Source organism: Culex pipiens, chromosome 3, assembly GCF_016801865.2.
Source record: "Culex pipiens pallens isolate TS chromosome 3, TS_CPP_V2, whole genome shotgun sequence".
Taxonomy (NCBI): Eukaryota; Metazoa; Arthropoda; class Insecta; order Diptera; family Culicidae; genus Culex; species Culex pipiens.
This window is the reverse complement of record NC_068939.1, coordinates 101,495,878-101,507,262: the sequence shown is the minus strand read 5'-3', so window position 1 is coordinate 101,507,262 and position 11,385 is coordinate 101,495,878. Positions and strand designations below refer to the sequence as shown.

The 11,385-nt window shown below is 37.5% G+C and overlaps 1 protein-coding gene across 2 annotated transcripts in view; it reads left to right on the top strand.

Annotated features, from left to right (window-relative positions):
• Positions 1-2,034: 2,034 nt before the first annotated feature.
• Positions 2,035-11,385, top strand: part of LOC120418795 (uncharacterized) — a 38,991-nt gene continuing 29,640 nt past the window's right edge. For both annotated transcript variants that reach the window (XR_008212551.1, XM_052710592.1), the window contains exon 1: positions 2,035-2,465. The gene's annotated coding sequence lies outside the window, so the exon portion shown is untranslated. The remainder of the gene's footprint in view (positions 2,466-11,385) is intronic.

Genomic DNA, 11,385 nt, shown 5'->3' with positions numbered 1-11,385 from the left:
AGTCACCCAAAACCTCTTTTAGGCAAATGGACCGACGTTTTACTTCCCCATCCGATCTTCTATCGTGACCAGGCAAATCTCGTCTCGAAAAATGCCACCGGCTACCACGCTAACCACTAAACCCCCTCCCTTACATGCTATCGTCAAATGGGGTGAGTCGAGAATACAGTCTTAATAGCAGCAGTTTTTAGAGCACTTCAAAAGAAATGAAACTTGAAAACGAAGCACTGTTCTATCCGATACCAGTAATAAGGCTACAACAGCTGTTCCAATTCACCCCAGATAACGGTAGGAGAGAGTAGGGAGACTTGATCCCCTTTTTTGTATCGCATATAACTCTCTTAATTTCTCACTAAACTATGAAATTTTGCTTAAACATTCAACTATGTTTGTCCGATATGGGTATTTAATCAGATGAACTCTAGATTACTTTTTCAAAACCACCAATACGCCGTGGTTTTCCTATGTAAATAAGACCTTTTGAAAAGTTCTCGCTTACACAGAACAGCAAAAAAGTGCTTCGTTTTCAAGTTTCATTTCTTTTGAAGTGCTCTAAAAAAACATTTTTTTTGAATAATTCTTACGTGATTTCTATGCACATCAAAACACTGAATCTCTTGGAGATTTTTAGCAGCACTTTTCAGAAAAATGTGTGTAACTCAATCCGAACATTTTTTTAATTTTTTGTTTGTTTTCCACAATGAGTATGAGTCAATTTCTCACATAATTCTAAGCTATTTTTTACCCACATGCTGACGAGATCTAGTCCATGCAGGGATCAAGTGTCCCCGGGGATCAAGTCTCCCCACTTTCCCCTACGCCATAAGTTGAGCACATTTTTGATATTTTGATGGCAGCCAGATATAGCCATTTTTAAGATCACTTTAATGGATGAAATTGCACTTTTGTTGTTGCTTTAGGTCTGATATATCCGAAACCAATCAAAACATCCCGCCCGTGTGGATCAAACGGACCGCGCACTGGGTTCACAATCTAGAGGTCGCCGGTTCGAATCCCGCGGCGGGCGCTCAAAAATTATTTGTGTAAATATGGGTATTCGGCGCCAACGCTCCGTGCCACACTTAGGAGCCCAGGGCGGCGAAGTCCTTGTAGATAAAAAGGAAGACACTAGTGGTTGGTATAAGCAATGGTGGCCGACAGCTATAAAGTCAACTTCGTTTTAATCAAAACATCCAAATGTTTTGTAGATTGGTTGAGCTTTTAAGCAGAATACATTACAATCAGGGTTGCCAGATAAATCTGGGAATGCCAGATTTTTGAAGTATCAGCCAGAATAAAGATTCATCCCTCTTTGTGCCAGATATTGCCAGATTTTGCCAGATTTTTCACCCCATTTTGACCATTTTTTTATTAGAATGAACGAATTTGATTGAAAATAGAAAATAGAAAGAAGAAAATGTAACTTAAAGATTTTTAGGCTATAAGATCAGTAAAACCATCTGAGTTTTATTTTTATTTATTTATTCATATCCTCTCTTCCCTTCACCATGCAGAATTGTTAGATTTCCTTCTGCCAGATTTTTATTCGGCATTTTGGCAGATTTTTCATATTTTGACCTGGTAACCCTGATTACAATAGACGAATACAATGAGAATGAGACGAGTTGTCCCTTATACAGCGGAATTAAAAAGGAACAACTCGTCTCTTTGTATTCACATCCAAATGTTGTGCAGTAACAAGGCTGAAACAAGTGTCCCAATTCGCTCCATGTGTCCCAATTCATCCCAGATGACTTAAAATCTGAATTGTTACTAGGGTTGTGTAATCATCGACTTAAAACCGTGCTCTAAAATTCTTAAACGCCCCTGTCGACCTGCAGAAATTTTCAACCGTCTCTGCGCGGAACCACGCTGCTTTTGGCTGCGTACTCTTAGTCGAGTCTCTCCTTCTCTCTGTGCTCTCTTCTTATTCTCTGTTTAACTCTCTTTTGCTATTTTATCACTGGCTTGTTTATGCTCCAACAGCATGCTTTTTCCTCCTTACATTTATAATCATTTTTATTCCCTCATTGATTTTAGTTTAGCTTTGATCGTTTAGCAGTGCGGTTGCATTTTTTGCATTGTCTCTCTTCTTGTGTTTGTTTGTTTTTCTTGGCGTGTGTGGTTTGGAGCCTTCTTGATTTTTTGTGGTGGCTTGGCGCGTGCGTGAACGGTTAGGCAGCAGCAGCCAGTCTCAATCGGTGCGCCTGGGGCTGTAGCATTTATTATTGATGGATAATTTGCGATAATTCTTCTCGTGTGCAAAAAACAAACGAGAGTTTGGTTCCGGTGTAAGAATCGATAACTTTTGTATCGCCTGAGGCTGGCAATGTGGAGTGAAGTTTAAGTTTTAAAAGTGATCGCATAATTACATCGTTTGAGAATCCTTGCTGGTGACATTTTGTGAAGAAAATTCTCCTCAGAGCGTCGCATCCAGGAATAGATGAAATCGTGCTAAAGAAAGTGTAAGTGAAAACTGGATTTTCCGAGAGTCTGTCGCGCAGCAGATCATGTCGTCTAAACGCATGGTGGCGAAAACGACGCGCGTGGTCTGTGCGCAAAAGAAAGTAAAATCTTCGCGCGCGGAATACCTTCTGCAGCCTGTCAAACGCACATCCGCGTGTGTTATCAGTTGTGACTTGAGTCTTATTTTTCGCTCTTCTTGGACATGAGACACCGATGGCCGATGGCCGATGGACACTGCCACGGGATGTTCGATCGAGAAGAAAAGTGAGACCATTATAGCATTGCATTGCAATTTCATCGCTGCAGAGAAGAAGAAGAAAAAATCGCCGCAGCCGCAGCAAACTATTACAGTTGGTTGTCGGTGCGTTGAAACTAGAATGACGAGATAATTTAGACTCGTGCAACGGATTAGCCAAAGATGCACTTGGTGTGAAGCAGATGAACTGACAATTTGGAGGACTTTAACACCTAAACTCACAAACTTTTGCGTTAGAAAAATTCTTACAGTAGATTTGAATAGAAATGTGCAAACATAAGGATTTTCAAAATTGAATCAAACTGTTGGCTGGGAAATCACTCGTCTATGTAGAATAGGGTGTTTCATCAAAACAAAAAAGTTCTCAGAATCAGGCAAACCGCGGTTCCCCAAGTAGAGGATACCCATAAGGACTCTCATGCCAAATATCAGCCCATTTGGTTGAGAATTGGCCTGTCCCCAGCGGGTTAAAGTTTACATGGAAATTACTATGGGATTTTTGTGCTTTTCGTGCAATCGTTCCTACAGGTCTGGGGACAACATGGATTCACTCGGAATAAAGACAGGTGAGCAATTTTCTACGGAATCGGTATTTTTTCTTCAATTTTATTTTTTGTATTTTTTAATCCGACTGAAACTTTTTGGGTTCCTTCGGTATGCCCAAAGAAGCCATTTTGCATCATTAGTTTGTCCATATAATTTTCCATACAAATTTGGCAGCTGTCCATACAAAAATGATGTGTGAAAATTTAAAAATCTGTATCTTTTGGAGGAATTTTTTGATCGATTTGGTGTCTTCGGCAAAGTTGTAGGTATGGATACGGACTACACTGGAAAAAAATAATAGACGGCACTTTATCGAAATTTCAGTAAAGTACTTTTTGATTGCAAATTTTATTTTACATTGAAAAATGAAGTTGAAACATTTTTGCGACCAAAATTTCGATTTTTAAAAAAAATCAGTATTGATTAAAAAATTAATAACTCGGTCAATGATTTTTTGCACAACCTGGAAATTTCTGAAAAGTTGGCATTTTATGTCCTCTAAAACATATCAAAAAATAAAAAAATTAAAAATAGTGTTTTTTTGCAAATCAAGTTTTAGTGATAAAAAGTTAAATGAAAAAATCACCAATTTTTTTTACCGTGTATTATTTTTTTCTAGTGTAGTCCGTATCCATACCTACAACTTTGCCCAAGACACCAAATCGATCAAAAAATTACTTCAAAAGATACAGATTTTTGAATTTTCATACATCATTTTTGTATGGACAAGGCCAAATTTGTATGGAAAATTATATGGACAAACTAATGATGCAAAATGGCTTCTTTGGGCATACCGAAGGCACCAAAAAAGTTTCAGTCGGATTAAAAAATACAAAAAAAAAAAACGAATGACCGAAATCTGGGAGAACTGCTCAGGTGTGTAGGGGATGGTCCAATGAACAAATTCCAGAAGGAATTATGGTTGTCCATTCTGTCCCCAAGGTGCGCATTGGACCGACGTCCGGTGTCTCCAGAATCAACGATTCACCCTTCAAATGTATGCATTGTCCTTAGTATGCTATGACGGCTAGGTGAAAATTACGACGCCGCATGTCAGACGGTGAACACGTGGCAGAGCATTCACTCATGTTTTGGCTCAGAAACATTCTTTAATGTAATAAAATTATAATTATTGATGTTCCTGTAACAATTTGAACTATTCTGAATAACGTAACATGATGATTTTGTAATAATAATGTAATCGATGCTTCTCCGCGCTGCGCGCTTTGGACAGGCCAATTCTCAACCAAATGGGCTGATAGTTGGCATGAGAGTCCTTATGGGTATCCTCTACTACACAGCTAAAAAAGTAGTAATCCAGCTGCGTGTAAAAGGCCTGGGTGTAAAATAAATATTGCATTATTTTATGCAATTTTATGTAATTTTACACCCTGAAATATGTAGCCCGTCACTATGGGAAACCTACTTGACCGAAATGTCAAGCTGATATATGTGTTTATCCTTAGGGACCCCCCCCCAAAGTGTCCACGTGGTTTATGGATGGTCCCTTACTGCTTTTCATCGGTCTGATGGCCGAGTGGGCTAAGGCGCCAGTCCTTACTGTTGGTGCTGGGTTTGAATCCCATCGGTTGCAACTTTTTTTTTGTGTTTGCGAAAATTGTACATGCAGTGTGTAATATTAAGTGTTTATTTTGACGAAGGTGATGTGCATGCTTTTGCATGCGATTTTACCATCGGATTTTTTGCTGTGTAGGAGAACCTCGGTTTGCCTGATTCTGAGAACTTTTTTGTTTTGATGAAACACCCTAATGTATAATCCCAATTGACATATGGGTCATTCCCCCTGAAGCGGAACAGCATTTGAAAATTACCCTCTCCGATTATGCTCAAATTTGGCAGGGCTGTTGATACTATCAAAACATGCAAGAATCCCGAATTTCATCCAAATCGGACCACCCTCTCCATTTTTGTACCTCCCAAAAAATCGACTTTTTGGTGATTTTTGAGCGAACCTCCTTGTTTCAAACGGCGATAGCTCAGGAACCACAAATCATAGAAGGTCAGTCTTAGACTAAATTTTGAAGGAAATTGGACGTAGAATCTATTTCCGTGATCAAAATTTTGGTCGTATCCCAAAACACACCAACTATTTTTTTATTTGACTTCATTTGACGAACAATTTTACATAAGAATCACAAATCGACAGAAATGAATATGTTTTGTTCCAGAGATATCGAATTTTAAAGTTTTTAGTTATTGAGATTACCTACATCAGCTTCATTCGCCGCATCTGCTAGAAGCACACAGGCGGGCTGATCAATAACTGCTACCTGGTCATTGATTGACATAATTTTTATCATAAATAATCTTTATCGAATTGGGCAAAAATTAACTTAAAACATTGTAGGAAACTGGTGTTGAATCACAAATGCTCAAAAAAATGAAGTGAATTTCTTTGCTAACCCACAGGGCATGAGCAAAAACTACACCCAGTAAAGGGCAGAATTGCATTCCGACCGAGCGAGCAGGAAAATGCAATTGACACATTCTCCGGCAATGTACACCTTAGGATGAAATTTTGAAAAGCGTGTATGAGCTATTTGGATATTTTTCCTCGATTCTAGACTACTTGAAGCTTCAAAAATCATGGTTTTCATTAATTGATCATTTGAATATAATTTTGTACAAGTTGGTTAAGTTATGCATCAATTCGTGATAAAATCATCGTTTTAAAACATTTTCCTAAAAACTCCTGGTTTTCAGCGAAATAAAATCCAAAAATTATTCTTTTGATTGCATTTTGTAGGTTTTTAGTTGTACTTAACGGAAATGTCATGGGTTTGCAGTTTATCTTAAGTTAAGATTTTTTTCAAACTAGTGTAAGTTTACCATTTTTTTGCGTTGCAACGTCACGAAAAAGGGACATTTGTTTATGTCAACAAAAAACTAAACATTCAATCATTTTGATATTTCGGATGCTCTTTGTACTTGGAAAGAGCTTTCAAATGCAACATAGAGCGACTTAATTGGTTGTCTAGATCCAAAGTTACAACAGGTTTAAGTATGCGTTGCAACGTCACGAAATTTTAAATCATATTGGTCACATGGCAAAAAAGGTGTATGCGAAGTTGGTTGTTGAAGATAAAAGGGTACTAAATATTATATATTTTTTATATAATGTTTCCGAGCATATTTACAGAAGAATTGTACATGGGTCATTCACAAATTCCGTCATTTAAGTTTGTATGCAACTCGAAAAACAAAGTATTTTATGAAACTTGTTGAACAAATCAAAATAGACCGATGTTCACAAGAGGGAAAAATTCTAAAACTTTCAAAAAAGTAATCACGTGGTTACTGGATGGCCCCTTTATGATAAACTGATTTACGTGAGGGTTCATTCTAATACAACGCAACGATTTTTTTTATCCCACACCCTTATGTAAGTCAAATTACAGAGAACATGGGCGGGCCAATCAATTCACATGTCCTTGTACTGTCTATTAATGTCTTATAATCAAATCTTAACCTACAGTTGTTCAGCCTAACAAAAACTATGATTTATTTTGAAACTATAATTTCGTGACGTTGCAACGCAACGAAAAACCCTGTTTGCAAAAACAGAGCGTTGCAACGTCACGAAATGTAAGCGGTCTTTAAAAATCGAGGTTTAATTTTTTCGAAAAACTAATGATTGCATTCGATTTGTTGGCCAATTTTACACTAAAAATGGAAGAAGAACTCCAAATTTGCCGTTTAACAGAGCAGAGTTAATGGCGAAACATGAATTGGGTCAGGATTGAGAAAAAGTCACGCGTTGCAACGTCACGCTACATATCCCCTTCTCAAAAATAGAATATTCGCTTAAAATAATCTTTCAACATTGTTTCTTATAGGAAATTTAATGTACTTTCCGAATCTGTAATAACATATGTACCTACCTTTTCAATGTAATTTTTGAGTTACAGCCGAAATACTGAAAAAAGAAAAGTCAAAGCGTTGCAACGTCACGGCGGAATGTGTCAATTGATCTTGTAAGTAACACTAAATAAAAAGTGCACGATACATTATTGAGTAAAAACTATGAATTAAAATGAATATAATTGGTTGATACGTTGTATTCAAGTGAAGGACGATCACAAGCAGTAGGAAAAGGATGTCTGGAAAGTATAAAACTGAAAAATGTAAGAATATCACAAAGTTTGATCTGCAGCGAAGCGACTAATTCCGAATTATTTATTCGAATTATTTCGGTTGAGCCCGATCCGAGCTCTTTGGTTTTAGTTTGACCTTTTTTAAGTGAAACTGCTGGATAGTAAATAACTAAGAACTTTTAATTTATTTTATTTTTTCACATCTGAATAGCCTATGCTTGAATAATTTCAATTCTTATTTGAAATAATTGAATATTGCTCCTAATGCTTTAAAAACTCAACTTAGAATGTTTACTCTCAAAGGTTGATTTTCTCTATAACCAAAAAGTCATCCCACTGTAAAGATGAATGAGGTGGTTCAAAGTAAGAGGAGGATTTTTGCTATTTTTTTTTCCAAATAGCCAAACTAATCATTTTTCTTTTTCGTCTAAGACAGCTAAAATTGGATTGAAAAATGACGAAAATGGCCATTTTTTTGACCACCCTAACACGGCGTAGGTCACCCTAACGGCCAAACAAAAAAAAAATACGGGTTCATTTATTTTGGCCAAGGAACCCTCAGAAAATTTTTGAGCCCGATCGGAGAACTTTTTTTTTGAATCATGCTGTTTTCATGGGGAATTGCTGTAAAACAATTATATTGAAATTTCGAACAACGTCTTCGGAAGATACGTGAATGATGAATGATAGGTTTTGGAAATGTGGAGTAGTAAGATCGACTAATTGTAACGTCAGTTGCACCATAAAATGGTCCATATCTATGTGTCGTCCTGCTGGTTTTTTACCAATTTAAAAAATGTCTTTTAAATCTCTCCCTAAATTTCAATTTTCTAATATGCCAAGTCACTGTTGTCCTGTTGTCACAGTTCAACGAACCACCCTCCAGTCCGGAGAGATCCATTAATAATCTTCTTGTACTCGGTATCTCCATGTATCGTCACCATCCTTGGCGCGGCATCCCCTCTGTGACCTAAAAAATTTCGAGCCTCATTCCATTCCATGCAGCATGTAAGTACCATGAAATCGAAAAGGCATCTTCTTCCCCCACCGAGCCTCGGTCCAGCCCGGTCGGAAGTTATTGAAAGCGCGTTTATATTTCTTCCCATATAACGTTTTGTTGTCGATCATGCTCACATACACGGTACATCTTCTCCTTTTACATATATTCCTATAGACACATGCAATCATGGGTAAAATGATACATACCGCGTTGAACAAACGTTGCTGGCGCTGAACTCAAACCAGGAGGAAGGCTCAAGAATAGAGAACCTGTATATTAAGGAGATGGAGACTTGCACACTGTTGATCTCGGAATTAATTGTAGAGAGATTTTTTTAAAATAAAGGTTTTATTATTTTGGTTTTTGTTTTCGTTGTACTTTAAAAAAATACCTAAAAAACTTATAAAGCAAAATTGATTTACAACAAACTAAACATTAAATATCATTTGATTTTTACCATTTTCTTCCAAGCCATGTTTCATTTCCTTCTACCAGGCCCATAAAGGAGACGCGCAAAATTTGCTATGAAGTAAAACAAGTTTTATTACATATGAGACACTTGAACAAGCTGGACCCCAGCATCCAGTCCTTTCCTTTACCTTTCCCAACCCCCTCCGGATACCCAAGTACCGCCGGTCAGTGACTGGAAACCTTGACCCACCAGCAGTGGTGGCGGTGAGGCTTTTCTCCTGGCTGCGTTAACACTTAGTCAGTCAGTCAGTGGGTTTTAACGAGACACCGCACGAAGCAAGAAGAAGAAGAAGGAAGTTAAGGAAGCTGTCGACAACGAAGAAGAGATTTAATTGATAGATCAGGAGACGAGCGAGGAGCTTCATAGAGAAGCGAAAGTGAAAAAGAAAGAAGAAAAAAGATAGAGTTGGGTGCGTCGTTTTTATTGATCTTCCTTACGCTTGCTCATTAGACTGACCGGCGGCAACGCATGTCAGTCCTGTCGATTCAAGGCCTCCTTGAATTTCCTTGAATTTAGGAATATTAGAAAGTCAATAAATATGGCAGATTTACTTCCGACTCTGTTCTTCCGACTTCTGTTTTGAAGTTTAAATGAGGTGCTTTTTTATTTTTGCTATTTTGCCTTCCTCACTGAGATAATCCTGCTCGAAAAATGAACTGTTTATGTAAACTTCGTAGAGCCACCTTATAAAGAATCGAAAACTGAACAAATATGTGTGTATTTAGGATGTAACAAAAATTACTTTTTGGCGAGCATTCAGTAGCTTGTTGCGGCAACGCCCGAGAAGTCACTTGAATATGAGTCTTTCCTTACCAAATGACCACGCATCCGACATCGACCTTCACCAAATCTGCTCATATGTGGCATGAGGTTATTTTTCCCTTAATCTAATCTAATCTAATCAGACCCTAGCGCAGCCAATCTTTCGAAGGGATCCTGGAGAGTGCCTTCGGTTAGATGACGCCTAGCACTCTTCTTGTCATTTATTAACATTTGTAGTGCGCCATTGCATTGAAATGCATTGAAACATCACAAGCGTTAAAGCGGCCAGGCCTACTGCGTAAAGCCATATCGCAGAGATGACTCGTAATTGGGTTGAGTTTGAGCACTGAGTGTTCGAACAACAACACAATTCTGAATCGACAGGGGAGGAAGAAGCGTGGGGACACACCACCATACGCTCCGAGATTTTGGTTGTATTCGTTGGGAGCACCATGCTAAGAAGGTTTGGTACTCCGGGACCCTCTGGGATGGGACATTTGTATTTCCACGAATGCCCTGGACACTATTTGCCGTGGTTATAGCGCCACAACTCGCTCTCTGTAACAGTATTCCTAATTCCAGTCCACGCTCACCAAGTCGTCATGGCCTAGTGGTTAGCATTTTTGCTTACCAATCCAAATGACGGAGGATCGAACCCCGCCTCGAGCGACTTTGATTTTTCGTTCATATATTTACCATTTCAAATTTATGTGTTCTTAACTTTCTCGTTGGGAGCAGATGGGTATCGAACCCAGAACCATTCGCTTACAAAGCGAACACCGTAACCAGTCAGCCACGGCCGCTCCTCATGAGGTTATTTTTCCCTTAAAACAAAGAATCCCAAGTTTGGTGACATTTGGTCAATCCCCGCTCCCGTGGCACCCCCTCGTTTCTAAGATTTTAGAACAGGGGTGCCCAAACTTTTGGCCCTGCGGGCCAGATCTGATATTTCTGAAGTAGTTATGGGCCGAGGCTTATGTTTAATAAAAGTTAAAAAAGTAAACATTTTTTCATAAAACCTATTTTATCAGGTTGTTTCAATTAAACTAATTAATACACATTTTTTGCAAATATGATTCATGTATCTTAATTTTATGAAAGAAAAAGATGTGTTTATTGGATTTTTTTTGTTTTGGGTAAAATTGTATTATAATATTTTTGTCGATTGAAGTTGAATACGTTGATTTACTAAAAATAACATTTAAATTTCAAGTTTATTTTATTTGAAAAATCAACGAGACAAGATAAAATATATTGAAACGAAATGTGGATTCAAATCTTCTGTACAATTAAAAACTATGTTTACGTTGTAACTTTATGTGTGTGTGTGCAACCTGCCAAACGGGACTATGTTTACGTTGTAACTTTATTCACCTTAATTCAAAGATTTTACAAAATTGAAAAGTTTTACGATTGATGAATAAGGCTGGTACAAATATTTTTAAAAGTTTTTGTCACCCCCCCCCCCTTCAAAATTGGCCCGAAAAATCAGGGGGCAAAAAAAATATTTTTACAATAAACTTCAAAATTTCAATGAAAATTCAAGTGCAACCAGCTGAAATCAAATTAAAATACATTCTTCTGCGTTTAAAATCATTTTTAGCATGTTTGGGTTTATTAAAAAATCTTAAATTTTTTTGAAAATTTTCGATGCAAAATCTTTTTTTTCGATACAATTTTTATTTTTGTCAGATCTTAGATTTTTTGAAAACTAGAGATTGCAAAACAACTGAACTAGTGTAAAATGTATTTTAAAACACTTTTGTCA